Genomic DNA, 27,108 nt, shown 5'->3' with positions numbered 1-27,108 from the left:
CTAAAGGCATCAAAATTTATTGTAAAACAAGAAGAGAACTATATGCTGCAGCCAGGAGTTCAAATGATAACAGTAGGATTACACACTATAAAATCTAAAATAAAGTTCTGGATAAGACCATTCAGGCAGCAAAGAACATGTGCTTGAAGGTAGAAATTGAAAACTCAAGCAATAAAGTAAAAACTATCATGAAATTTGTAAAGAAGGAAAGGGGTAAAAATGCAGTTTGTAGTGAAAATATCCAAATCAAAAGTAAGGGTAATCTTGGTTGGTTGGTTGTTTGGGGGAAGAGACCAAACTGCGAGGTCATCGGTCTCAGCGGATTACGGAAGGACGGGGAAGGAAGTTGGCCGTGCCCTTTCGAAGGAACCATCCCGGCATTTGCCTGGAGAGATTTAGGGAAATCACGGAAAACCTAAATCAGGATGGCCGGACGCGGGATTGAACCGTCGTCCTCCCGAACGCGAGTCCAGTGTGCTAACCACTGCTCCACCTCGCTCAGTAGGTAATCTTGTTAGCGATCCAAAAACAGTTGCAGACACATTCAACAACAATTTTTTAACAGTAACAGAAAAAATAGGTTTACAAGGGCCCATGAAGCAAGCCATCCATCTTTTGAAAGCTAGAGTACCTGGTTCAGTAGAACACATGAAGGTAAAAAGAGTCACTGTTCAAGAAACTGAAAGACTTATTAAATCCCTGAAAAGTAAGAACTCTGCTGGAATTGACAACATTTCTAACAAATTATTAAAATACTGCTCCAGCCATGCACTGCTAACTATAGGCCAATATCACTACAGACAAGCTTTTCAAAGGTTTTAGAGAAACTAATGCATACCAGGATAGTTAAGCATCTCAGTGAACACAATATCTTCAGTAATTCAGTTTGGATTTCAGAAAGGTTTGGCAACAGAAGATGTAATATTTGCATTTACTGGCAAACTCTTGGAATCTATCAACAAAAAACTGAAAGTGATTGGCATATTTTGTGACCTAACAAAAGCATTTGCCTGTGTAAATCACCAAATTCTTTTACAAAAAGCTGCATATCTCGGTATAAGTGGTGCAGCAGGGAAATGGCTTGACTTACATCTGTCAAACAGGACACAAAAAGTTGTAGTATATAGTCAAGATGGTGTCTCATTATCTTCAGAATGGGGTACCATCACATGTGGAGTGCCGCAGGGCTCAGTTCTGGGCCCCCTACTTTTTATTATATTTATAAATGATTTCCCTCTCTGTACGGAATATTGTAGATTCACCATTTTCGCTGATGACACTACACTATTTATTGATAATTCAGTAGATAAACTTGAGGTAACAGCAAATAAGGTTTTAAATGAAATGGTGATCTGGTTTAACATTAATGGTCTTTCTTTAAATTACTGTAAAACAAACTACACTCAGTTCCACACAACATCCAAAGATGAGGAAATAGTAGTAAAAATAGGTGAGCAGACAATAACCAGGGTAGATTCCTCATAATACCTAGGTTTGCATATTGATAGCAGACTGAATTGGTCAAACCACATTCTGGATCTATGCCAAAGACAACGTTCAGCAACATACGCATTGTGCATTGTTTCTTCTTATAGAAATATGGAAAGCATGAAGTCAGTGTATTATGGTTACTTTCATGCAATTATGGCCTTTGGAATTATATTTTGGGGAAATCAGCCACTGGCTAAAAAAGTACTGTGTGTACAAAGAAGAGCCATAAGGATCATGTGTGGAGCCCATCCTATAGCCACATGCAGGAATCTTTTTAAGAAGCTTGAAATACTTACATCCACTACACAGTATAATTCTCTTTGATGTGCTTAATAAGGAAAGAAAAATCCATTTTTAAGCTGAATAGTGCATATCACAGTCACAATACTAGAAGGAAACATGATATCCACTATGAACAGCAAAATCTAAGTATGGTGCACAAACGAGTCCATTTCAGTGCCTGTATGATGTTTAATGCCCTCCCTTCAAGAATTAAGTTTTTGGTAGATGATGATATCTTGTTTAAAAAAAACTTAAGGCAGTTCCTATTGCGAGGATCATTTTATAAAACAGAAGAGTTCCTGAACTACAGTGTTTAACAGTTCTTGTATTGTAAATCGCAAATGTATGCCCAAATTTGTATTTGTAATACTGAATATTTTTATTGTAAATATATATTTTGCAATACTTATTTCTCTGTGACACTTATTATTTTGTAATCTTTATCTATCTCTAAAATGTATTTTTTGTAGTGGGATCTAAGTTACTGTTTACTGTTTTTGTTTTGTAATCTCTATCCATCTCTAAAATGTACCCTCCTGGAAATGGAAAAAAGAACACATTGACACCGGTGTGTCAGATCCACCATACTTGCTCCGGACACTGCGAGAGGGCTGTACAAGCAATGATCACACGCACGGCATAGCGGACACACCAGGAACCGCGGTGTTGGCCGTCGAATGGCGCTGGCTGCGCAGCATTTGTGCACCACCGCCGTCAGTGTCAGCCAGTTTGCCGTGGCATTCGGAGCTCCATCGCAGTCTTTAACACTGGTAGCATGCCGCGACAGCGTGGACGTGAACCGTATGTGCAGTTGACGGACTTTGAGCGAGGATGTACCGCCGAACTGCTCAACACGTGGGGCGTGAGGTCTCCACAGTACATCGATGTTGTCGCCAGTGGTCGGCGGAAGGTGCACGTGCCCGTCGACCTGGGACCGGACCGCAGCGACGCACAGATGCACGCCAAGACCATAGGATCCTACGCAGTGCCGTAGGGGACCGCACCGCCACTTCCCAGCAAATTAGGGACACTGTTGCTCCTGGGGTATCGGCGAGGACCATTCGCAACCGTCTCCATGAAGCTGGGCTACGGTCCCGCACACCGTTAGGCCGTCTTCCGCTCACGCCCCAACATCGTGCAGCCCGCCTCCAGTGGAGTCGCGACAGGCGTGAATGGAGGGACGAATGGAGACGTGTCGTCTTCAGCGATGAGAGTCGCTTCTGCCTTGGTGCCAATGATGGTCATATGCGTGTTTGGCGCCGTGCAGGTGAGCGCCACAATCAGGACTGCATACGACCGAGGCACACAAGGCCAACACCCGGCATCATGATGTGGGAAGCCATCTCCTACACTGGCCGTACACCTCTGGTGATCATCGAGGGGACACTGAATAGTGCACGGTACATCCAAACCGTCATCGAACCCATCGTTCTACCATTCCTAGACCGGCAAGGGAACTTGCTGTTCCAACAGGACAATGCACGTCCGCATGTATCCTGTGCCACCCAACGTGCTCTAGAAGGTGTAAGTCAACTACCCTGGCCAGCAAGATCTCCGGATCTGTCCCCCATTGAGCATGTTTGGGACTGGATGAAGCGTCGTCTCACACGGTCTGCACGTCCTGCACGAACGCTGGTCCAACTGAGGCGCCAGGTGGGAATGGCATGGCAAGCCGTTCCACAGGACTACATCCAGCATCTCTACGATCGTCTCCATGGGAGAATAGCAGCCTGCACTGCTGCGAAAGGTGGATATACACTGTACTAGTGCCGACATTGTGCATGCTCTGTTGCCTGTGTCTATGTGCCTGTGGTTCTGTCAGTGTGATCATGTGATGTATCTGACCCTAAGAATGTGTCAATAAAGTTTCCTCTTCCTGGGACAATGAATTCACGGTGTTCTTATTTCAATTTCCAGGAGTGTATTTTTTGTAGTGGGACCTAAGTTACTGTTCACTGTTTTTGTTTTGCTTTATGTATTACCATAAATTCTGGCCAAAAGCTTGTAAAACTGACACGTTCCATATCCTGTGATAGTGTCACAACATGGATCACTGGAACAAGGGATAAATAAATTCACCTACAATGTGCTGACATGCACAAACAGCAGTTGACCGGCATTGCCTGGTGAAACACTGTGCCTCATGTAAGAAGGAGAAATGAGTACCATCATGTTTCCGACTTTGATAAAGGTCAGATTGTACCCTATCGCAACTGCAGTTTATCGTATCATGAAATTGCTGCTCGCGTTGGTCGAGATCCAATGAATATGGAATTGGTGGGTTCAGGAGGGTAATACAGAACGCTGTGCTGGATCCCAACGGCCTTGTATCACTAGCAGTCAAGATGACAGGCATCTTATCCACATGGCTGTAATAGATTGTACAGCCATGTCCCGATACCTGAGTCAACAGATGGGGATGTTTGCAAGACAACAACCAATTGCACAAACAGTACGATGATGTTTGCAGCAGCATGGACTATCAGCTCAGAGACCATGGCTGCGGTTACCCTTGACGCTGCATCACAGACAGGAGTGCCTGCGATGGTGTACAAATGGCAAAACATCATTTTTTTGGGTGAATCCAGGTTGTGTTTATAGCATCATGATGGTTGCATCTGTGTTTGGCGACATCGCGGTGAATGCACATTGGAAGCGTGTATTTGACATCACCATACTGGTGTATTACCCAGCGTGATGGTGTGGGGTGCCATTGGTTACATGTCTCGGTCACCTATTGTTTGCATTGACGGCACTTTGAACAGTGGACGTTACATTTCAGACGAGTTACGACCTGTGGCTCTACCCTTCATTTGATCCCTGCGAAACCCTACATTTCAGCAGGATAATGCATGACCACATGTTGCAGGTCCTGTATGGGCCTTTCTGGATACAGAAAATGTTTGACTGCTGCCCTGGCCAGCACATTCTCCAGATCTCTCAGCAATTGAAAATGTCTGATCAATGGTGGCCGAGCAACTGGCTCGTCACAATACGCCAGTCATTACTCTTGATGAACTGTGGTATTATGTTGAAGCTGAATGGGCAGCTGTAGCTGTACACGCCATCCAAGCTCTGTTTGACTAAATGCCAGGCGTATCAAGGCCATTCTTACGGTCAGAGATGGTTGTTCTGGGTACTGATTTCTCAGGATCTATGCATTCAAATTGCGTGAAAATGTAATTACATGTCAGTTCTAGTATAATATATTTGTCCAATGAATACCCGTTTATCATCTGCATTTCTTCTTGCTGTTGCAATTTTAATGGCCAGTAGTGCGTCTTCTTGTACAGTGGTTTTGCAAACTGCTCAGATGAGTCTTTCAGAAACTATTCCTTTTTCAATACAACTCCACATCCGAGTCTTTTACTTACATGACTGTAGAAGTATTTTAATAGCTTTATATTAAAAACAAAGATTCCAAGACTTACCAAGCGGGAAAGCGCTGGTAGACAGGCACAATAAAATAACACACAAACACACACACAAAATTTCGAGCTTTCGCAACCGGCGGTTGCTTTGTCAGGAAAGAGGGAAGGAGAAGAAAAGATGAAAGGATGTGGGTTTTAAGGGAGACGGTAAGGAGTCATTCCAATCCCGGGAGCGGAAAGACTTACCTTAGGGGGAAAAAAGTGTAGGTATATACTCGCACACACACACACACACACAAATCCATCCATAAATATACAGACACAAGCAGACATATTTAAAGGCAAAGAGTATGGGCAGAGATGTCAGTTGAGGCGGAAGTGCAGAGGCAAAGATGATGTTGAATGACAGGTGGGGTATGAGTGGCGGCAACTTGAAATTAGCGGAGATTGAGGCCTGGTGGATAACGAGAAGAGAGGATATATTGAAGGGCAAGTTCCCATCTCCGGAGTTCGGATAGGTTGGTGTTGGTGGGAAGTATCCAGATAACCCAGATGGTGTAACACTGTGCCAAGATGTGCTGCCCGTGCACCAAGGCATGTTGAGCCACAGGGTGATCCTCATTACCAACAAACACTGTCTGGCTGTGTCCATTCATGCGAATGGACAGTTTGTTGCTGGTCATTCCCACATAGAAAGCATCACAGTGTAGGCAGGTCAGTTGGTAAATCACGTGGGTATTTTCACACGTGGCTCTGCCTTTGATTGTGTACACCTTCCGGGTTACAGGACTGGAGTAGGTGGTGGTGGGAGGGTGCATAGGACAGGTTTTACACCGGGGGCGGTTACAAGGGTAGGAGCCAGAGGGTAGGGAAGGTGGTTTGGGGATTTCATAGGGATGAACCAAGAGGTTACGAAGGTTAGGTGGACGGCGGAAAGACACTCTTGGTGGAGTGGGGAGGATTTCATGAAGGATGGATGTCATTTTGGGGCAGGATTTTAGGAAGTCGTATCCCTGTTGGAGAGCCACATTCAGAGTCTGTTCCAGTCCCGGGAAGTATCCTGTCACAAGTGGGGCACTTTTGGGGTTCTTCTGTGAGAGGTTCTGGGTTTGAGGGGATGAGGAAGTGGCTCTGGTTATTTGCTTCTGTACCACATCGGGAGGGTAGTTGCGCGATGGGAAAGCTGTTTTCAGGTTGTTGGTGTAATGGTTCAGGGATTCAGGACTGGAGGAGATTCGTTTGCCATGAAGGCCTAGGCTGTAGGGAAGGGACCGTTTGATATGGAATGGGTGGCAGCTGTCATAATGGAGGTACTGTTGCTTGTTGGTGGGTTTGATGTGGACAGATGTGTGAAGCTGGCCATTGGACAGATGGAGGTCAACGTCAAGGAAAGTGGCATGGGATTTGGAGTAGGACCAGGTGAACCTGATGGAACCAAAGGAGTTGAGGTTGGAGAGGAAATTCTGGAGTTGTTCTTCACTGTGAGTCCAGATCATGAAGATGTCATCAATAAATCTGTACCAAACTTTGGATTGGCAGGCTTGGGTAACCAAGAAGGCTTCCTCTAAGCGACCCATAAATAGGTTGGCATACGAGGGGGCCATCCTGGTACCCATGGCTGTTCCCTTTAATTTTTGGTATGTCTGGCCTTCAAAAGTGAAGAAGTTGTGGGTCAGTATGAAGCTGGCTAAGGTGATGAGGAAAGAGGTTTTAGGTAGGGTGGCAGGTGATCGGCATGAAAGGAAGTGCTCCATTGCAGCGAGGCCCTGGACGTGAGGGATATTTGTGTATAGGGAAGTGGCATCAATGGTTACAAGGATGGTTTCCGGGGGTAACAGACTGGGTAAGGACTCCAGGCGTTCGAGAAAGTGGTTGGTGTCTTTAATGAAGGATGGGAGACTGCATGTAATGGGTTGAAAGTGTTGATCTATGTAGGCAGAGATACATTCTGTGGGGGCTTGGTAACCAGCTACAATGGGGCGGCCGGGATGTTCAGGTTTGTGAATTTTAGGAAGTAGGTAGAAGGTAGGAGTGCGAGGTGTCGGTGGGGTCAGGAGTTTGATGGAGTCAGGTGAAAGGTTTTGTAGGTGGCCTAAGGTTCTGAGGATTTCTTGAAGCCTTGATAGACATGTTGTCAATTCCAGAAGAAATTTTACTTTTCAGAGACTTGAAGACTGTTTCAGTCCGCTATATAGTGACTGCTGTTACTTCGATCTGTCCTAATGTGCTAGCTTGTAGCAAATTCATGGCTTGACTCATGACGCTTCTATTATTCTTAAAAATGTTTCTTGAATATATCAACAACTGTTTTTGGATTACTAACAAGACAATCCTAACACAAAATGTTCTCAGGAAACTTCCCACAACACATTCAGATAAAATCCCAAGTTTCTGCAGACTACCTTCATCATCATGAGGTTTTATGTGACTGTCATGAAACTAGCAAGATTCCCACTTTTATGCCCAAAGTATGGCATGTGACTGGCTGGATTACATCATGGAAATGGTGCATACTGAGCTGGTGCACTGTATATCCAAAGGTGGTGTTTGCATCCTCTGTCCAATGTAAAGCCCTGAATAAAAAAAGACCACCAAATCAGCAGATGCTGCCTTTTTGGACCCAAGCAGCCACAGCTGCCCTGCAGACAGAGCTGTTAATTTTTCATTTATGAGCAACTGAACTGTACTATATGTGTATATGATTTCCTAGTTTGTAAAGTAACAATGAACTACAATTTTAATTGTTTCATGGTGACTTTTATAAGTCTATCATTGAGATGACAGCATTTTATTTTCCTCATAATATGGTTAACACTTTTTGTACTTACTTCTGTGATAAATAAGACATGCTCTAGATGTAACAGCATTATATTTGATACCCATTGTTTGTTTGAGGGTGATATTCATGGGCTGCAGACCATACTGAAACACAGATGCATACTTCTGTTTACTCATTAATGTCTTTGATATTCCTTTTTGTTTTGCAGATTATAACTCTTTTTACATTTACATAACTATCAATTTAACTTAGCCAATTAGCCAAATAAAGTAGGAAGTATATATCTGCCTGGTGACTGCCTCTTAAAAATAAGTTTACACATCTCTCATGTCTATATATTTTTACTGCTAATTTTGTGATGCTGTTCATCTATGCCTGGTTGTTATATTTCCTCAAAGGAATATACATGCTTCTACCAAAAATATATGTACAATTTCCTCTGTGGTAGTGTGACAACATAGAATACCATGAGGGTGTTTCTTGGCTGCTTTATACTCATCTTCCTCCAGTACTTGAAGTGACAACTTTGATTCTAATATTTAGTTCTCACTGTCCTGGAAAGATTTTCCTGCCATTTTAATAATGTTGAACACTGCTTCCAATATACATCCTAAGCTGCCATCAGTTGTGTAATTCTGAGTTCAGTTAATCTAGAAACTTTTTCTCATTCAGATTGTTCACTTGCTGAAAGTGGTACACATTACACATCATACAATTTGTGTTCCTGCTTAGCTTCCTTTATAGTTTTCCCAATGAAGATGGTTGGCAGGTTTTGTGACATAACAAAAGTGTTTGACTGTGTCAATCACAAAGTGTTTTGTTGAGTAGTCTTCTGACTGGTTTGATGTGGTCCACCATGAATTCCTCTGAATTCCTCTCCTGTGCCAACCTCTTTATCTCGGAGTACTTCTAGCATCCATATATTGAATTGTTTGCTGGATGTATTTATTCCAGTCTCTGTATTCCCCTATAGTTTTTGCCACTAGAGCACCCTATAATACTATGGAGATTATTCCTTGATGTCTTAACACATGTCCTGTCATTCTGCCCCTTCTTCTTGTCAGTGTTTTCCATTCATTCCTTTCTTCATCAATTCTGCATTGACTTACTTATTCTTCATCTTATCAGTCCACCTAATTTTCAACATTCTTCTCTAGTGCCACATCCCAAACATTCCAGTTCTCTTCTGTTCCTGTCCTTTTACACAAAGCAAAGTTTACCGGTACAAGTGATGCAACATCATTGGAAAGGTGTACTGCTACATGTGAAGTGCCTCAGAACTCAGTTCTAGGTTCCCTACTTTTAACAGTCTGCCTCTTTGTATGTAATATTGTAAGTTTACTATCTTGACTGATGATAATGTGGCCTTATCAATAATTCATCAAGCAAACTTGCGGTGTCAGTTAACGAGATATGTAGGGATATTGTGAAATGTTCCCATTGGGGTAAGCAGAAACTTGGTGAGGACAGGACAGGGCTGTTAGGTGCACCATTGAAAGACTGTGATCCAGGGGTGGGCAGAAGGGGGCGGGCATAGTCAGCTAGTTAAGCTAGCTACATGTTCAATCTGAATTACTCTTTATGAAAATGATACGAAAGAAGTCAGTTTATAGGATACATTTAATAGTAATAAATACATTATTATTTAGTCCTACTCATGCATTTACACTTAAAAACAAGGTTCTCTTCAGGCTACTATTTTTCTGATAGAAAATCATCCATGGATCAGAAGGAGTTGTCCAGCAGAGATGGTTTTTGGCTACATTTAAAACTTGTTTTATGACCTGTTAGACATTTTTATGTTATTGGGGAAATCAAAAAAGATTTATGCTGTTACATGATGAACTCCTTTCTGAGCCACTTACAGCTTTAATAATGGGTAATAAAGGTCTATTTCCTCTAGTGTTGTAGGTATAGACTTAACTGCTATTCTCAAATTGTGATGGATTATTTATGATGAATTTCATTAGTGAATATATGTGTTGTGATGGTGCAGTTAAAATGGCTACCCCACTTATAGAAGTTCCTACATAATGACCACAGGTGAACATCACATATTCTTACTGCTCACTTTCGTACAATCAGTACTTTATTAAGTGCAGAGTTACTCCAGAAAATTGTTTCACAGAACTTTATTGACTGGAAATTTGCAAAATATGTCAGGAGGCTGATTCATAGCCCTTGTTTTGCTGACTGTCACTTCTTTCATCCCTTTCTTCATCTGAGCCATAGCCAAGATCTAAGACATTTCCATTTTCCTGCCTATAAACTGTACACATCTACATAATGTCAGTAATTTCATACATTTTTGCATTTTACTTGCTTGGTGTGGGAGCATTTTGGAGCACAAAAGTGGATGATGACTGAGGTTCCCTCTGAAGTCAAAATAGCTACTCTAAGTGCCTGACTAGCTATACTATCATATAACACAGATAACTTTTTCATTCATACTCGATACATCTGTTTCCACAGGACACTGTACAACACTGTTGGCCCTGAGATACAAGTGACGGACTAATCCTGTTAGTAGTAGATGCAAGCTACCAATAGGTTACTCTTTCCTTTATGACTATTACATCAGTCACTATAGTGTAAAGATAAAAAAGTTTTAACTGAAAGAGCTCTCAGAGGAAACAAAAACGATTTTGTCTTTTCTCACACATAAGCAAGTTGGGCACACCTGAGGCTGCAGTATGTTGTAGGTAGGAGCATCAAGAGCACCACAACATAATATCCAATCTTCACTTGTTGTTCTGAAACTATCACTGTCCTCATTAATGCTATTCTCTTTTATACACTTCACAGAGTTTCAATATTATGTTAGTGTAGACTCAATATAAAATCACTTACCAATAGCACACGCTGATAAGACGAAAAGTGTTGGCCTCACATAAGTATCACAGCAATAATTTTCAGTGTGTTCAGCACAAACTGCATTAGACATACTGAAACTGTCTCCAACAGCTAGCTGAAAGACAACAAAACATTTTCATATGTTAAGTCACAAATTTGCTGAACAAAGTTCTTTGTTGCCTTGTTCCATAAACTTTATTATTATTGTATTGCCTAGGTTTTGGATTATAAGCCAATTTTATAGTATGCAACTGACTCCAAAGGTGGCAAGAAAGCGAAGATAAACAAATCAACTTCTTAAGCTATTGATTCTTCACTTAAACTATAAAAGTTGGTGACCATTCACTCACAGCTCCAGATGATGTTGGCTTGGGTCATGCATCCTGAGGCTACTGCCAAAGGATATCACTGTGTGTGTGTGGGGGGGGGGGGGGGGGGTCTGGATAGGATGATCCAAGGAATGTCCATCATGTGTCCCCCGATCTGTCCACAACTGTGGCAGTCTTGGGTACTGAGGCTGATCCATCACCCATCGTTGAGTGGGAGGATTGGAGAGTCTCCCAATTCGTTTGACAAACAGGTTTCAGGCACTACCTGTGGCTTACAAGGTCCCTGAGTCAGATGAAGTCACGTGCCCCATCCAGAGGCATCCTCTTGACCTGCAAGACCTGGGCGTTCACAGAGTTGGGATTATTGGTAGTTAGAAGCTAGGTGCATAACGAGGCCTTTCAGGGGAAGGAATTCACTGTGTACTCTGTGCGCATACCAGGAGGAGCCATTTCAGATGTGGAATGAGTGCTTCCAGATGCCATGAAGAGCACGGGGTGCAGCCAACTGCAGTTGGTAGCTCATGCAGGTACTAACGATGTGTGTCACTTGGATCAGAAGAGGTTCTCTCTGGTTTTTGGTGGCTAGCTAAAGTAGTAAAGACTGCTGCTCTTGCTTGCAAGGTGAAGGCAGAGCTGACAATTTGTAGCATTGTCAACACAACCGACTGCAGTCCTTTGGTACAGATCTGATTGGAGGGTCTGAATCACGAACTCAGACTGTTCTGCGACCATGTAGGTTGCAGATTTCTCAAATTTCACCATATGGTGGTGGGTTTCCAGGTCCTGCTAAATAGGTCAGGAGTTCCCTAAACAGATAGCAGGGGGTGTGTGGAGAGGACTGAGTGGCTTTTTTATGCTATTGGGTCTCAAGAATGAATGGAAAGGGCTTCAGTTTCAAAGGGTGCCTAATGAACACAGGAAGAGGATAGATGTAGAAATAATCAATATTGTATTTGTAAACTGTCATAGCAGTGTTGGGAAAGAACCACATCTCCAAGGGCTAATAGAAAGCACTGAAATTCAAATTGTTATAGGTACGGAAAACTGGCAAAACCAAAATAAATTCAGCTGACATTTTTACAAAGGATCTAACTGTGTTCAGAAAGGATAGATTAAATTCAGTTGGTGGTGGAGTGTTTATTGCTACCAGGAGTAGTTTACCTTCTAGTGAAATTAAAGTAGATAATGCCTGTGGGATAGTATGGGTAGAGATTATACTTGACAACCAGAATAAATTAATAATTGGCTCTTTCATGGATCCTTACCCCCCCCCCCCCCCCAAACCCAACTTAGATGATACAGCTGCTAATCAATTCAAAGAAATACTGAGTGTCGTTTTAGATAGATACCCCACCCACACAATTTCAGTTGGTTGTGACTTCAATCTACCCTCAATGTGTTAGTGAAAATACATGTTTAACATCAGTGGTAAGCATAAAATGTCAGCCAAAATTGCACTGAATGTCTTCCCAGAAAATCATTTTGAGCTAGTTCAGCGGGCCACTTAAAGTGTAAACAGTTTTGAAAACATACTTGACCTCTTAGCAACAAATAACCTTGACCAAACAGGGAGCACCATGACATTACGGGGAAGGTTGCAGAGAGGCTGAATACTGTAACTTCCAAAACCACCAAAAATAAATGCAAAATACATCTACTTAAAAAAAGAAGATAAAAATTCACTTGGCATCTTCCTTAGAGACAGTCTCCACTCCTTCCAATCTGACTATATAAGCATATACCAGGTGTGGTTTAAATTCACAGAAATAGTATTGATGGCAAATGGGAGATTCATACCAAATAAATTAGAGATGGTACTGATACCCCATGGTACACAAAACACATCAAGTCACTATTGCAGAAGCAACAACATGAGAATGCCACATTTAAAAGAATGCAAAATCCTCAAGGTTTGTGAAGTTGTGCAGAAGCTAGAAATTTAGCACAAACTTCAAAGCAAGATGATTTTAAAAGTTACCACAATGAAACTCACTCACAAAATCTGGCCAAACACCCAAAGAGACTTTAGTCATATGTGAAGTACACCAGTGACAAGACAAAATCAATGCCTTCACTGTGTGATAGCAATGGTGATATCATTGATGAGAGTGCCACAAAAGCAGATTCATTAAACACGGTTTCCTGAAATTCCTTCACAAAAGAAGACTAAGTAAATATTGCAGAATTCGAATCAAGTACAGTTGCCAACATGAGTAACTCAGAAATAGATATCTTCCATGTAGCTTTATACAACTGCTCACTTGTAGAAAGATTCACACTCAAAGATTGGGAAGTTGCACAAGTCACACCAATACCCAAGAAATGAAATAGGAGTAATCTGCTAAATCACAGACCGATATCACTAACATCAATTTTGTATAGGTTTGTGGAACATATACTGTGCTGGAACATTATGAATCGCGTTAAAGAAAATAGTTTATCAACAAATAGTGAATGCAGATTCAGAAAATATCATTCATGTGAAACACAACTAGTTCTTTGTTCTCACAAAGAAATATAATGGTAAGACAGAGATTTATGAAGCAGGTTTTAAATCGTCAGACATTTCCAGGGGCAGATGTGGACTCTGACCACAATCTATTGGTTATGACCTGTAGATTTAAACTGAAGAAACTGCAAAAAGGTGGGAATTTAAGGAGATGGGACCTAGATAAACTGACTAAACCAGAGGTTGTACAGAGTTTCAGGGAGAGCATAAGGGAACAATTGACAGGAATGGGGGAAAGAAATACAGTAGAAGAAGAATGGGTAGCTTTGAGGGATGAAGTAGTGAAGGCAGCAGAGGATCAAGCAGGTAAAAAGACGAGGGCTAGTAGAAATCTTTGGGTAACAGAGGAAATATTGAATTTAATTGAAGAAAGGAGAAAATATAAAAATGCAGTAAATGAAGCAGGCAACAAGGAATACAAACGCCTCAAAAATAAGATCAACAGGAAATGCAAAATGGCTAAGCAGGGATGGCTAGAGGACAAATGTAAGGATGTAGAGGCTTATCTGACTAGAGGTAAGATAGATACTGCCTACAGGAAAGTTAAAGAGACCTTTGGAGATAAGAGAACCACTTGTATGAACATCAAGAGCTCAGATGGAATCCCAGTTTTAAGCAAAGATGGGAAAGTAGAAAGGTGGAAGGAGTATATAGAGGGTCTATACAAGGGCGATGTACTTGAGGACAATATAATGGAAATGGAAGAGGATGTAGATGAAGATGAAATGGGAGATATGATACTGCGTGAAGAGTTTGACAGAGCACTGAAAGACCTGAGTCGAAACAAGGCCCCCGGAGTAGACAACATTCCATTGGAACTACTGACGGCCTTGGGAGAGCCAGTCCTGACAAAACTCTACCATCTGGTGAGCAAGATGTATGAAACAGGCGAAATACCCTCAGACTTCAAGAAGAATATAATAATTCCAATCCCAAAGAAAGCAGGTGTTGACAATGTGAAAAATACCAAACAATCAGTTTAATAAGCCACAGCTGCAAAATACTAATTCTTTACAGACGAATGGAAAAACTAGTAGAAGCCGACCTCGGGGAAGATCAGTTTGGGTTCCGTAGAAATATTGGAACACGTGAGGCAATACTGACCTTATAAGAGTCGAGGGACATGAAAGGGAAGTAGTGGTTGGGAAGGGAGTGAGACAGGGTTATAGCCTCTCCCCGATGTTATTCAGTCTGTATATTGAGCAAGCAGTGAAGGAAACGTAAGAAATATTCGGAGTAGGTATTAAAATCCATGGAGAAGAAATAAAAACTTTGAGGTTCGCCGATGACATTGTAATTCTGTCAGAGACAGCAAGGGACTTGGAAGAGCAGTTGAACGGAATGGACATTGTCTTGAAAGGAGGATATAAGATGAACATTGAAAAAAGCAAAACAAGGATAATGGAATGTAGTCGGATTAAGTCGGGTGATGATGAGGGAATTAGATTAGGAAATGAGACACTTAAAGTAGTAAAGGAGTTTTGCTATTTGGGGAGCAAAATAACTGATGATGGTCGAAGTAGAGAGGATATAAAATGTAGACTGGCAATGGCAAGGTAAGCGTTTCTGAAGAAGAGAAATTTGTTAACATCGAGTATAGATTTAAGTGTCAGGAAGTCATTTCTGAAAGTATTTGTATGGAGTGTAGCCATGTATGGAAGTGAAACATGGACGATAAATAGTTTGGACAAGAAGAGAACAGAAGCTTTCGAATTGTGGTGCTACAGAAGAATGCTGAAGATTAGATGGGTAGATCACATAACTAATGAGGAGGTATTGAATAGAATTGGGGAGAAGAGGAGCTTGTGTCACAACTTCTCTAGAAGAAGGGATCTGTTGGTAGGACATGTTATGAGGCATCAAGGGATCACCAATTTAGTATTGGAGGGCACCGTGGAGGGGAAAAATCGTAGAGGGAGACCAAGAGATGGATAAACTAAGCAGATTCAGAAGGATGTGGGTTGCAGTAAGTACTGGGAGATGAAGAAGCTTGCACAGGATAGGGTAGCATGGAGAGCTGCATCAAACCAGTCTCAGGACTGAAGACCACAACAACAACAACAACGACACAATGAGTGCCATAAACAGGGGTAGTCAAATTTATTCCACATTTTTAGATTTCCAGAAGGCTTTTGACAAATTCCTCACAAGCAACTTTGAATTAAACTGTGGTTCTATGAAGTATCATCTCAGCTGGGTGACTGGTTTCCTTGATTTGCTGTAGAAAAGTCACAGTTGATAATAACTAACAGAAAGTGATAGAGCAGAACAGAATTAATATCTTGCATTCCTCAACAAAGTGTCATAGACCCTCTGTTGTCCCTGATCAGCTTAAACAGTTTAGGAGACAATCTTCGGATTGTTTGCAGATGATTGGGTCATTTATAATCACACAATGTTATCGGATGATCAAAACAAACTGCAAAATGATTTAGACAGGATATCTAACTCTAAATAATGAAAAGTATGAATTCATCCACATGAGCACTAAAAGTGATCCACTAAATTTTAGTTATGTGATAAATCACAGAAATCTACAGGCTGTAAACTAGATACTTTGGGATTTCTATTATGCATAACTTACATGGAACATATCACACAGATCATGTTGCAGAAAAAGCAAACCAAAGACTGCAATTTACTGGCAGAATACTTAAAAATTGGATCTGGAACTGATGGATGGCACCAAAAAAAGTTCAAAGGACAGCTTATTGCAAAATAAAGGACAGAGTGCCACAGACAGCATACACAAAATGGGGTGGCAGTCATTAAAACAAAGGAGTCTTTCACAGCAGCAGGGCCTTCTCATGAGCTTTTAGTCACCAACTTTTTCCTCAGACTGTGAAAATATTTCATTGGCACCCACCTACATAGGGAGAAACAATCATCATAATAAAATAAGAGAAATCAGAGCTCATATGAAAAAATTTCAATGTGTTTTTCCTTCACGCTGTTTGAGACTGTAAAAGTAGAGAAGTACCTTAGAGGTTTGATGAACCCTCTGTCAGGCACATAATTGTGAATTGCAGAGTAATTTTGTACATGTAAATGTTGACAATTTTAGCACATTAACGTTCACTGGGACGGCACTTACAGTAACTACAAACAAACATACATGGAGTAGAGTTATTTGCACATGAATGGTAATATGTGTGTGTGTGTGTGTGTGCGAGTGTACACCTGTCCTTTTTTTCCCCTAAGGGAAGTCTTTCCGCTCCCGGGATTGGAATGACTCCTTACCCTCTCCCTTAAAACCCACATCCTTTCATTTTTCCCTCTCCTTCCCTCTTTCCTGACGAAGCAACTGCCAGTTGCGAAAGCTCGTAATTCTGTGTGTGTGTTTGTGTGTTTTGTTCATGTGCCTGTCTGCCGGCGCTTTCCCGCTTGGTAAGTCTTGTAATCTTTGTTTTTAATATTTTTTCCCCATGTGGAAGTTTCTTTCTATTTTATTTACATCATCAGTAATATGTGATTATCTATTTATGAATTAAGCCACCAATATTTTTCTTCTAAGTGTAGGCTGTAACATTGTTTAAAAGGGGTGAAAAATTGAATGAATTTACTTATTCAACAGCAAATGTGGGGATATGCACATCTGTTTTGTAATTTCTAATATTTCTAATTGAGCTTTGCACACTCTCACTCTATGTCTAGGACTTCTACATCTATTATGTATTTATGGTTTTGGTTCAAGCAATGTTTGGGAAACGATGAATCTGGTTTATTTAATCTCCAGCTTTTATGACATTCTCTGAGCCTAATACAGATTAACCTCCCAATCTGTCCAATACAGCAGGCCTGATGCTTTTGTTAGATGATCTTAGAAACCCCAATTTCCATGCCTCCCTGACCATCATGAGTAGCTGGGTTCAAATTGTCAACAAAGAAGTTTACATGCATATCTTTTCTTGATTACCACCTTTGGATCAGTTGTGTACCAAAAACGGGCTTATAATAATAATAAACTTTGTGTGTGTGTGTGTGTGTGTGTGTGTGTTTGTGTAATAAGCAGATACTGTTGCAATGAATTACACAACTCTATTGACGTGAATCAATACAAAATAGGATCACGTGCTTCAGCAACACCATTACACAGCAAGATAATAATGAAGAGGAGGGAGGGAGAGAGAGAGAGGGGGGGGGGGAGACTGAAGACAACAGAAATATTCAAAGAGAAACTGAAACATTGTTCTTGGTATCCATTTTGTATGTCCACATCAAACTCGTTCGACTATGTCACCACAAATGTTTTACCAAAAGCCCACAGTTAAATCAATCAAAATGATTAAGTTATAAAGTTTAAAAATTATCATCACCTCAAACAGTAGTGGAAAAATAAAGTTTATTTTAGTAATGCTGATGTTGTTTCCTTCACTTCCAGATTCTAATTTTCATAAAAGCATATGACCCTTCCTCTCTAACTTAGTCACTCTCTTTAATATGACTTACTTGCTGATCTAGCTCATTCTTTAATCATTTACCAGGTTCTAAAATATTACTCAGCTGCATACATTTGTTAATTAGGATGAAGTGTATTAACAAAACTAATACGCAGATGGCCCATTGTATGTGCCAGTGAAGCATCTTGTGCTTACGTGGGCTGAATCTCAAATATATATGAATATGAACAAAATTATGCGGTATACGAATGTAGATAACTTTAACAGAAGAAAAGATAGAGTAGCTAAGGCAACTCTATGCTCAGACATATTAACATCACAAATATATTTATTTGTAGAGGTTGGTCAAAATAAAAATTTTAAAATAATAATTCAAAAAATTATTCATAAAGGCATGATCTCCCATATTCTCTTCACACTCATTATGCAGAGTATGAAATTTAATACTTTAAGGTCCATAATAGTTTAATTTTAATCCATTTATAGTGTTGGAAATCCAAGCAAGTCTACTTCTAACAAATAATACCTTTAATATAGAGGAGAAACTTTTACATCAGCCATTTAGTTTGACCTATGGTGTATAGTGTCCACTGCAGTGTATAGGTGTTAATGGCCAATTCTCTGACATTTTCAATCACTCCTGAGGCTGCAAATGCATGCAATCCACTGCACTCCCTATTGGTGTAGCACCCTACATGAACCTGCAGCCTCATGACTGAAAATGGCAAAGAAGTGACCATAAAAACTGTCCATTGCACTGAAAATGTTGCACCACAAGGTTAAGGACATATTATTGTAAAATAATAATAACTAACCCCCATGCCAACTGAGTGAGCATAAAGGTACTAATTTATTGTAATTAATGTTAGAAATATTGGTATGACTGAATTTATAACTTTGTAGTAATCATGGGCTAACTGACCTCAGATTCTGCAACAATAAGCAGGTTGCATAAAAGTTGTCTTTGAAGAAAAATGTTTGTTAATAAAGCTATTTGGATAAAATTGTGTTTAAGACACTTCCTTCCGTTGTTTCTAAATGAAAGTTATATGAAGTCAGAACATGAACAACTATTCAAGAAGCATATTGCTTATTGTATTACCTGAACGTGAGAGTGTTAGTTTATTTGGCATACTTTCACTTCCCCCTGTCCTGTGTACATAATAGAGTTTTTTTTTCAGTTAGCTTCAACTGACGTATAAATGTGTAATGTTTTAAGAAGGAAAATGTAATTGTAGATAGGCTATTCCCAAGTTGAGGGGAGCAGTAATTAACAGTCAATACAGAAAATTTGATTTTTTGTAGGTATTACTAACACTGTTCACTGTCAAATAAAACTCAGTGTATGATTCCTCCACAGACCCTGGTGTTTTCAGGTTTACTAAAAAACAATAACTTGTTAATGGTGGATTATCATAGTATATTCTTGGACTCAACTTTGTCACTAATATGATTCTCTCCATTTACATAATAAATGACACTGGTTAAAAACAATGACATTGAAATTGATCACAGCTTTTAACACAGTTGTTTTACACTGAGATGACAAAATTCATGGGATAACAATATAGACATACACAGCTGGTAGTAGTATCACATTCACAAGGTATAAAATGGCATTGTATTGGTGGAGCTGTCATTTGTACTCAGAAGATTCATGTGAAAAATTTTCCAATGTGGTTATGGCCGCATGACATGAATTAACAGACTAAAAAAGAAGTGGTGGTTGGAGCTAACCACAAGGGATATTACATTTCAGAAATCATTAGGGGAATCAATACTGTGGATCCACACTGTCAAGAGTGCGCTGAGAATATCAAATTCCAGGCAGTACCTCTCACCACGGACAATGCAGTGGCTAATGACCTTCACTAAATGACAAAGAGCAGTGGCCTTTGTTTACAGTTGTCAGTGCTGACACACAAGCAACATGAGTGAAATAACCACAGAAATCAATGCAGGATGTAGACAAACTTACCCATTAGGACAGTGTGGTAAAACCTAGTGTTAATGAGCTATGGCAGCAGACAACTGACACAAGTGCCTTTGCTAAGAGCACAACATCTCCTGCAGTGCCTCTCCTAGACTCGTGACCATACTGGTTGGAACCTAGAGAACTGTAAAACTGTGGCCTGGCCATGAGCCCTGATTTCAGGCAGTAAAGGTGATGGTAGTGTTCAGGTGTGACGCAGACCCCCCCCCCAAAGCCAAGGACCCAAGTTGTCAACAAGTCACTGTGCAGGCTGGTGGTTCCATAATAGTGTAGCCTGCGTTTATACGGATCAAACTGTTCACTGAGTGGAAATGGTTATGTTTGGCTACTTGGAGACCATTTGCAGCCATTCATGTACTTCATGTTCCAAAACAATGATGGAATTATTACAGATGACAATGCACACTGTCATCGGACCGTAATTGTTTGCAATTCATTTGAAGAACATTCTGAACATTTTGAGCAAATGATTTGGCTACCCAGATTGCTCAATATGAATCCCATCGAACATTTATGGGACATAATCAATATGCTAGTTCATGCACAAAATCTTGCACCAGCAACATTTCCACAATTATGGATGGCTTTAGAGGCAGCATGGCTCAACATTTCTGCAGGGAACTTCCAATAATTCATTGAGTCCATGCCACATCGAGTTGCTGCACTAAGCCAGGCAAAAGAAGATTGGACAGAATATTAGGAGGTACATTACGATTTTTATCATTCCAATATATATTTCTTCGAATATCGATGCATTACGGATATTAACATTCTTGATACAGATGTATTTGATGATAGTTGACAAGGAAAATTCTACATCATGTTGAACAATAGTTAGCAAACAGCTGCATACATGATCACCAAACCAGAAACAGTAATTGCTTCTACCTAGACAGAATGAATAAAACTAAAACCCAAACCACTATGTTTTACCAAGGTGTCAATATATGCAATAAATTGCCAAAAGAAATCAAAAACATAAATGAACTCTGTAAATGTAAAGCATTGCTTAAAGAATATTTATTACAAAATAGTTTTTACCTGATTATAGAATTCAAGCAGCATAAAACTGGCATAAATAAATAATCAGGTTAATCAATTATAAAGTGGACATTCTAGATTGTAATTTACACATACAAGTATTAGAGGAACCTTGTGACCTATTTCTTTTGATTGAATCAGGTTCTTCTGCATTATGTAACTCAGTGATAAATTGTGTGTGTAATATACATATATATATATTATGAATTTAATAAATATAGCTTGTACTTCATTATCTTACATGACAAAATGATGTGCATATGTATGTATGTATAATGATAACATCCATACAAAGAAATTTGTTTACAGATGAATAAATAAATAATACAATAGTAAATTGCAGACACTGCTTCCAAGGACCGATCTCCTCCAACACTTCACAGAGAGTGCCTATAAAAAAGAGAGTGCCTATACAAATTTACATCACAGTAAACAATAATAGAACATCTTATCAGTGCAAAGAGTTTGTGACACATCATTAGATCAACTAACGGTCTTTACATAGGTAGTCAGGCAGCAGTTAGAGTTGACGGTAAATTGAGTCCATGGTTGAGAGTAGTTTCAGGGGTAAGACAAGGATGTAACCTGTATCCACTGTTGTTCATATTATTTATGGACCATATGTTGAAAACAATAGACTGGCTGGGTGAGATTAAGATAGGTGAACACAAAATAAGCAGTCTCGCATATGCAGATGACTTAGTTGTGATGGCAGATTATATTGAAAGTTTGCAAAGTAATATTTCAGAGCTGATCAGAAATGTAAGGACTATGGTATGAAGATTAGCATCTCCAAAACAAAAGTAATGTCAGTTGGAAAGAGATATAAACGGATTGAGTGCCAAATAGGAGGAACAAAGTTGCAACAGGTGGACAGTTTCAAGTAGTTAGGATGCATATTCTCACAGGATGGCAACATAGTGAAAGAACTGGAAGCGAGGTGTAGCAAAGCTAATGCAGTGCGCGCTCAGCTACGATCTACTCTCTTCTGCAGGAAGGAAGTCAGTACCAAGACTAAGTTATCTGTGCACCGTTCAATCTTTCGACCAACTTTGTTGTATGGGAGCGAAAGCTGGGTGGATTCAGGTTACCTTATTCATAAGGTTGAGGTTACAGATATGAAAGTAGCTAGGATGATTGCAGGTACTTGTAGATGGGAACAATGGCAGGAGGGTGTGCACAATGAGGAAATCAAAGAAAAACTGGGAATGAACTATATAGATGTAGCAGTCAGGGCGAACAGGCTTAGATGGTGGGGTCATGTTACATGCATGGGACAAGCAAGGTTACCCAAGAGATTCATGGGTTCAGCAGTAGAGGGTAGGAGGAGTCGGGGTAGACCAAGGAGAAGGTACCTGGATTCGGTTAAGAATGATTTTGAAGTAATAGGCTTCACATCAGAAGAGGCACCAATTTAGCACTGCATAGGGGATCATGGAGGAATTTTATAAGAGGGACTATGCTCCAGACTGAACACTGAAAGGCATAATCAGTCTTAAATGATGATGATGATGATGATGATGATGATGATGACTGAGTTTACATTTAGAAGAAAGTAGTATTCAGAACACAAACATATTTTATAAAGAAAAAGCAATTATACATTCTTAGGCATAATTTTTGGTAACAAAGTTCATATGTGTGTTATGTTAAATATATAATTATTTGCCAGTTACTGATGAAAGAAACAAACCCAATTTCACAGGATAATTAACATTTTCACAAATAACATGAAAATGAAAAAAATGGACTTCCAAAATATAACAGGAAAAATATAAAATAATGAATAAAATTTCAAATAATAGTCTCCAAACAAAATAATACTCCCAAAAGCTCCCCTAATGGAAATAAGACACGAAATTTTCAAAGAAACATCATCAAAATACGAATGGTACATTAAAGAGATACGTATTGCCATCTACTGTTGAACAGGTGAAACTGTGATACACATTTGTTTTGACGTCAGTAATGTTAAATAAAGTATTTATCCAGAAAAAGCAAACAATAACAATATTCTGTTAACAGGCATGTATCTTATTCAGAGGTTTTGAAAGTATGGATACATTTATTAGCTTAATGTTATTTATAGCTACTAACAAAAATCAGTTTCAGTTAAACTGTGATTTAAGGCACAGCAATATAGTTCATAGTAGGGTTCTGCACTGTGGTGTGAAAATCTTTTACGATTTGCTTGCAAACGTAAAGCATACAACTGTGAATTCCTACAGATTAAAAATCTACAACAGGTATTGTCAGTGGTCAACATTACATTAAATTGGACTTAATAAAAGTCTCCACTGAAGCCAACACTTGTTTTGCTGGTCAACACTGGGCATCTTGTGTGTGATGTACCATAAGATAGGGTAATACAGGATTGAATTTTAATATTATTTGAGGTAGGTTAGAAAGAGTATGAAATTCACACGGCCAGCTTTGTGAGAATGCTATGATGTCTCTGAAGAATAATATGAAGGAACATGAACCAAAAATAATATTTAAGTAACCATAACCTAACAAATAAAACTGTCCGATCTTACACTGTACAATGGAACAATTTCAGATGGTAATTGAATTCCTGTTCAAAGTTCCAAATTTCCCTCTATGGGGGTAGTTTTGGACACAAACTATCTTTTTAAAAATATACATATGCTTTATAATATTTTATATACATATATTTTATACACATATGCTTTGTAATATTTTTTACATGTTTACAAAATATTTTACACTTGTTTACAAAATATTTTACACTTGTTTACAAAATATTTTACACATCTTCAGCAAACATTTGAGGCATTTAGAAAATATTTGATTAATGATGTCAGTCTATTCTCAGCATAAATCACAAATTTACAATATGTTCTCAGTGGAAAACAAGTTTCCCATATAGATCCTCAGGAAAAATAAACACAGATTTGCTACCTTGATATGCATGCAGAGATCAGACTTCCACTTCTGTTATGACTCCATCACACTGGCAATTTAGACCATTCCTTCCAGTCACATGGGGATAATCAACAAGAACAAAAACCTTCTAGAATTCCTTCCTCTGATCTGCCCCTTTCTTCACCAGTTGGTATTTCGTCATTACTCATAGGCAATTCAGGCACGGATTCAGCGTTATTTTTATTTTCTCATATTAATCCCCAAAATGAATTTTCCTGGAGCAATATCTAATTTTCATTTGCTCCATATCAAACATTCTGAAGCACTTCTCCAAAGCTTGAAGATAAGTCTTCCAGAGAATTGGTTTGAGAATTTTCTGCAGCAGGTAATTTTCTGAGAAATTGGGAAGAATGAATGCAACCACTCTATTCTTTTCATGTTATATTAGAAGTGTTTTTGTCTTCATGCCCATTTACTGAGACATCCTTTCATTACACATCATATACATTAATGGAGGTAAATGGAAAACCCCAATGCGCAGGCAGCTCTTAACACTCGAGTGGGTGTCCCTTTGTACAAAATGGGCCAATCACAAATAACATTGTCTTGTACAGTTCAATTGCTGTTTTACAGTTGTGAAGAAATATCTATTCTTTCTTTATTGCTCCGGCTAATAGAGTGATAAGTTGTGTTGTCATGTGTCCAAGTGAGTAGTATTAACATGAAGCAAACAGGAAGCTATGTGATAAAAAATTTACCATCCATGGAACAAAATTACCCAGATTCCAAGCTAGCAGCACAATCCCACAATGAGGCAGTTATTTATGAGATAATTAGTAATCAAATAAGTGGCTGGCATGGACCTGATGTAACTGTGTTGTTTAATGCTTCGAGTGGGTCATTACTGTGGGGTAAGACTTGTATAGAGCTGCAGAGTGATATTATGAAAATTTATTTTATTAGTGCTTAGCTAAAAAGTGATTCACCTCATATCATTTAAGTTTGTTTTATCACTGTTTGATTAAACTAAGATTAAACTGCTTCTTTACCTTGGTAACATAAATACAGCTATTCCTTACATTAAAATATGCCGCACCCCGCTCATGCTATGAAAAACAATGAGCCTGCTTGAGAATTAAGACAGCATAGAGAAATTTGTTCTCTTCAGTGGTGCTTAAGACAGAAAGCCTTCCAGTCATTTCACAGTTTGCATTATTAACTTTATTCTCTACTCTTTAACATGTAAGTTAAATTTGTGTCATGCCTTTCTGTACAACTGTTTTCCTGACCTAGTAGCAGAGACCCAAAGATTTTGAGAGTCATAACTGCATCTTGGAAGAGCACCAGGCCTCCTTTAGTAAGTCCATGGCAGTGTCCAATTTCCCCAAGATGTGTAGATAGCTGTAAATAGTTTAATAGACATTAGTGCAACTGGGGTGTGCAGGCAAACTACATTCAAATTTTCATTCTTAATATTAAAATAAGAAAATAATGCTGACCACTCTTTTCTCTTTTACCACTATGATGAAAATATTTTCAAAAGGTAACTAACAATAATTGTACGCCGGACTGAAGATTTCCAGTACTGCAGTTTCAATGTCCTATTGCAACAACTTGTGTTCAAATCTGCTTGACAATAAATTACGTGTAAACAGCAAAATGTTTAGTGAAATAATAGCTTTCATCCAATGATACCAGCATAATGAACGTATACCATCCACATCCAAATTTACTCCTGTGTCGCGTATTTTCTCATCTTATGTTACCAGTTCCTATGTATTTTTGGTTGTAGAATTAAAATGCACCATTATAAATGTGGCATAATGCAAGGTTTTTAAAATACTTCAAATTATATGTTACTTTTTTTTACATCTGCAATGTCGAGGAACGTATATTGTGGAGAAAGAAATTATTAAGATTAAACCATTAGTACTGTCAAGTAGTCACACTGCCTCTGCTTCATATTTGGTTGGATCAGATGAAGAAATACGAAAATCTCTTCATAAATAACATGAGGCTTTCAATGATTTGAAAGAAGCTTCTCCCAAAAATCATTGAGTCTAAGTTGAAAGAAGGTGTGTTCATCAGTCCATAAACCTTAAAATTTTTGTTTGATTAAACCTTTGATGCTACACTTGTGAATGTCAAGTTACATGTCTGGACTTCTTACAAAACAATTGTTTTTGTCTTAAGAAAGAAAACATGGCCCAAACAGCCTGTACTGTATTTATTGTCTGTGCTATTAGATAATTTAGCTGTTATTCCTTTTTAAGTAGTTATTACAAGCTTCAGGCTTCACATCACATTAGTGTGTGATTAGTGCTTGAAAATGACTAACAGTCAAAATAAGCTAATAGCATGGGCAATAAATATATAAGCCTGTTTCGACCATGTTTTCTTTCTTAAAATGTACTGAGGCAATGGATTCCCACAAGAACAAAATTCTAACAAATTATTTATGTGTTTTTGAGTAAGAGAAGAGAAGAGACTTAAGTTTCTATAGTGAATGAACTTTTTGGCACAACTATAAAAAATGAGCTTTCAATGTTCCCCCCCCCCCCCTCCCTTTAAATATTCATGTGTTTAGTTTAAAACTTGATTTTTTTTTTTTAAATTCTGAATGGTTGTCCCCATAATTTAAACTTTCTTCTTGGACTGCAGCAGTGCAGTTGTTGGACCTTGATATCACTGCAGTTATGTCTATATTGGAATATAATAAACTTCACCAATTTTTTAAATTTCTGAAAAGGAATTCAATGTACTTATTCTTTTAACAGAGGCTTACATTGTGTCCCAATCATAAGTACAGTTTGAGATTGCATATTTGACTAATGTGATTTTTGACAGTTGTCTGGACTCTTTTGTTTTGCCATGATGTCATTCAGCATTTGTCATGGTACATCCACTTTCTTGGTGGTGCACAGTGCTACACCAAACCAGGACACCAATTCACAGAGGTTACATAATCCTCAGCACATAATCCTCCTATATGATAAACAGTGTCACCGCAACTAGGTAACTTAAACAAATAAATATTTTGGAGGACCTATATTTAAACTCTAAGCCTTTCCATTGCTATATTGTCATGGTGTCTTTCCTCTTTTCTGCAATATATTGTTGATTATTCAGTCCAAACTGGAATCAGGAAAACGTTACTTCTTTTTATGATGTTAA

This window comes from Schistocerca gregaria, chromosome 2 (genome assembly GCF_023897955.1).
Source record: "Schistocerca gregaria isolate iqSchGreg1 chromosome 2, iqSchGreg1.2, whole genome shotgun sequence".
Classification (NCBI taxonomy): domain Eukaryota; kingdom Metazoa; phylum Arthropoda; class Insecta; order Orthoptera; family Acrididae; genus Schistocerca; species Schistocerca gregaria.
This window is presented reverse-complemented; position numbering follows the sequence as displayed.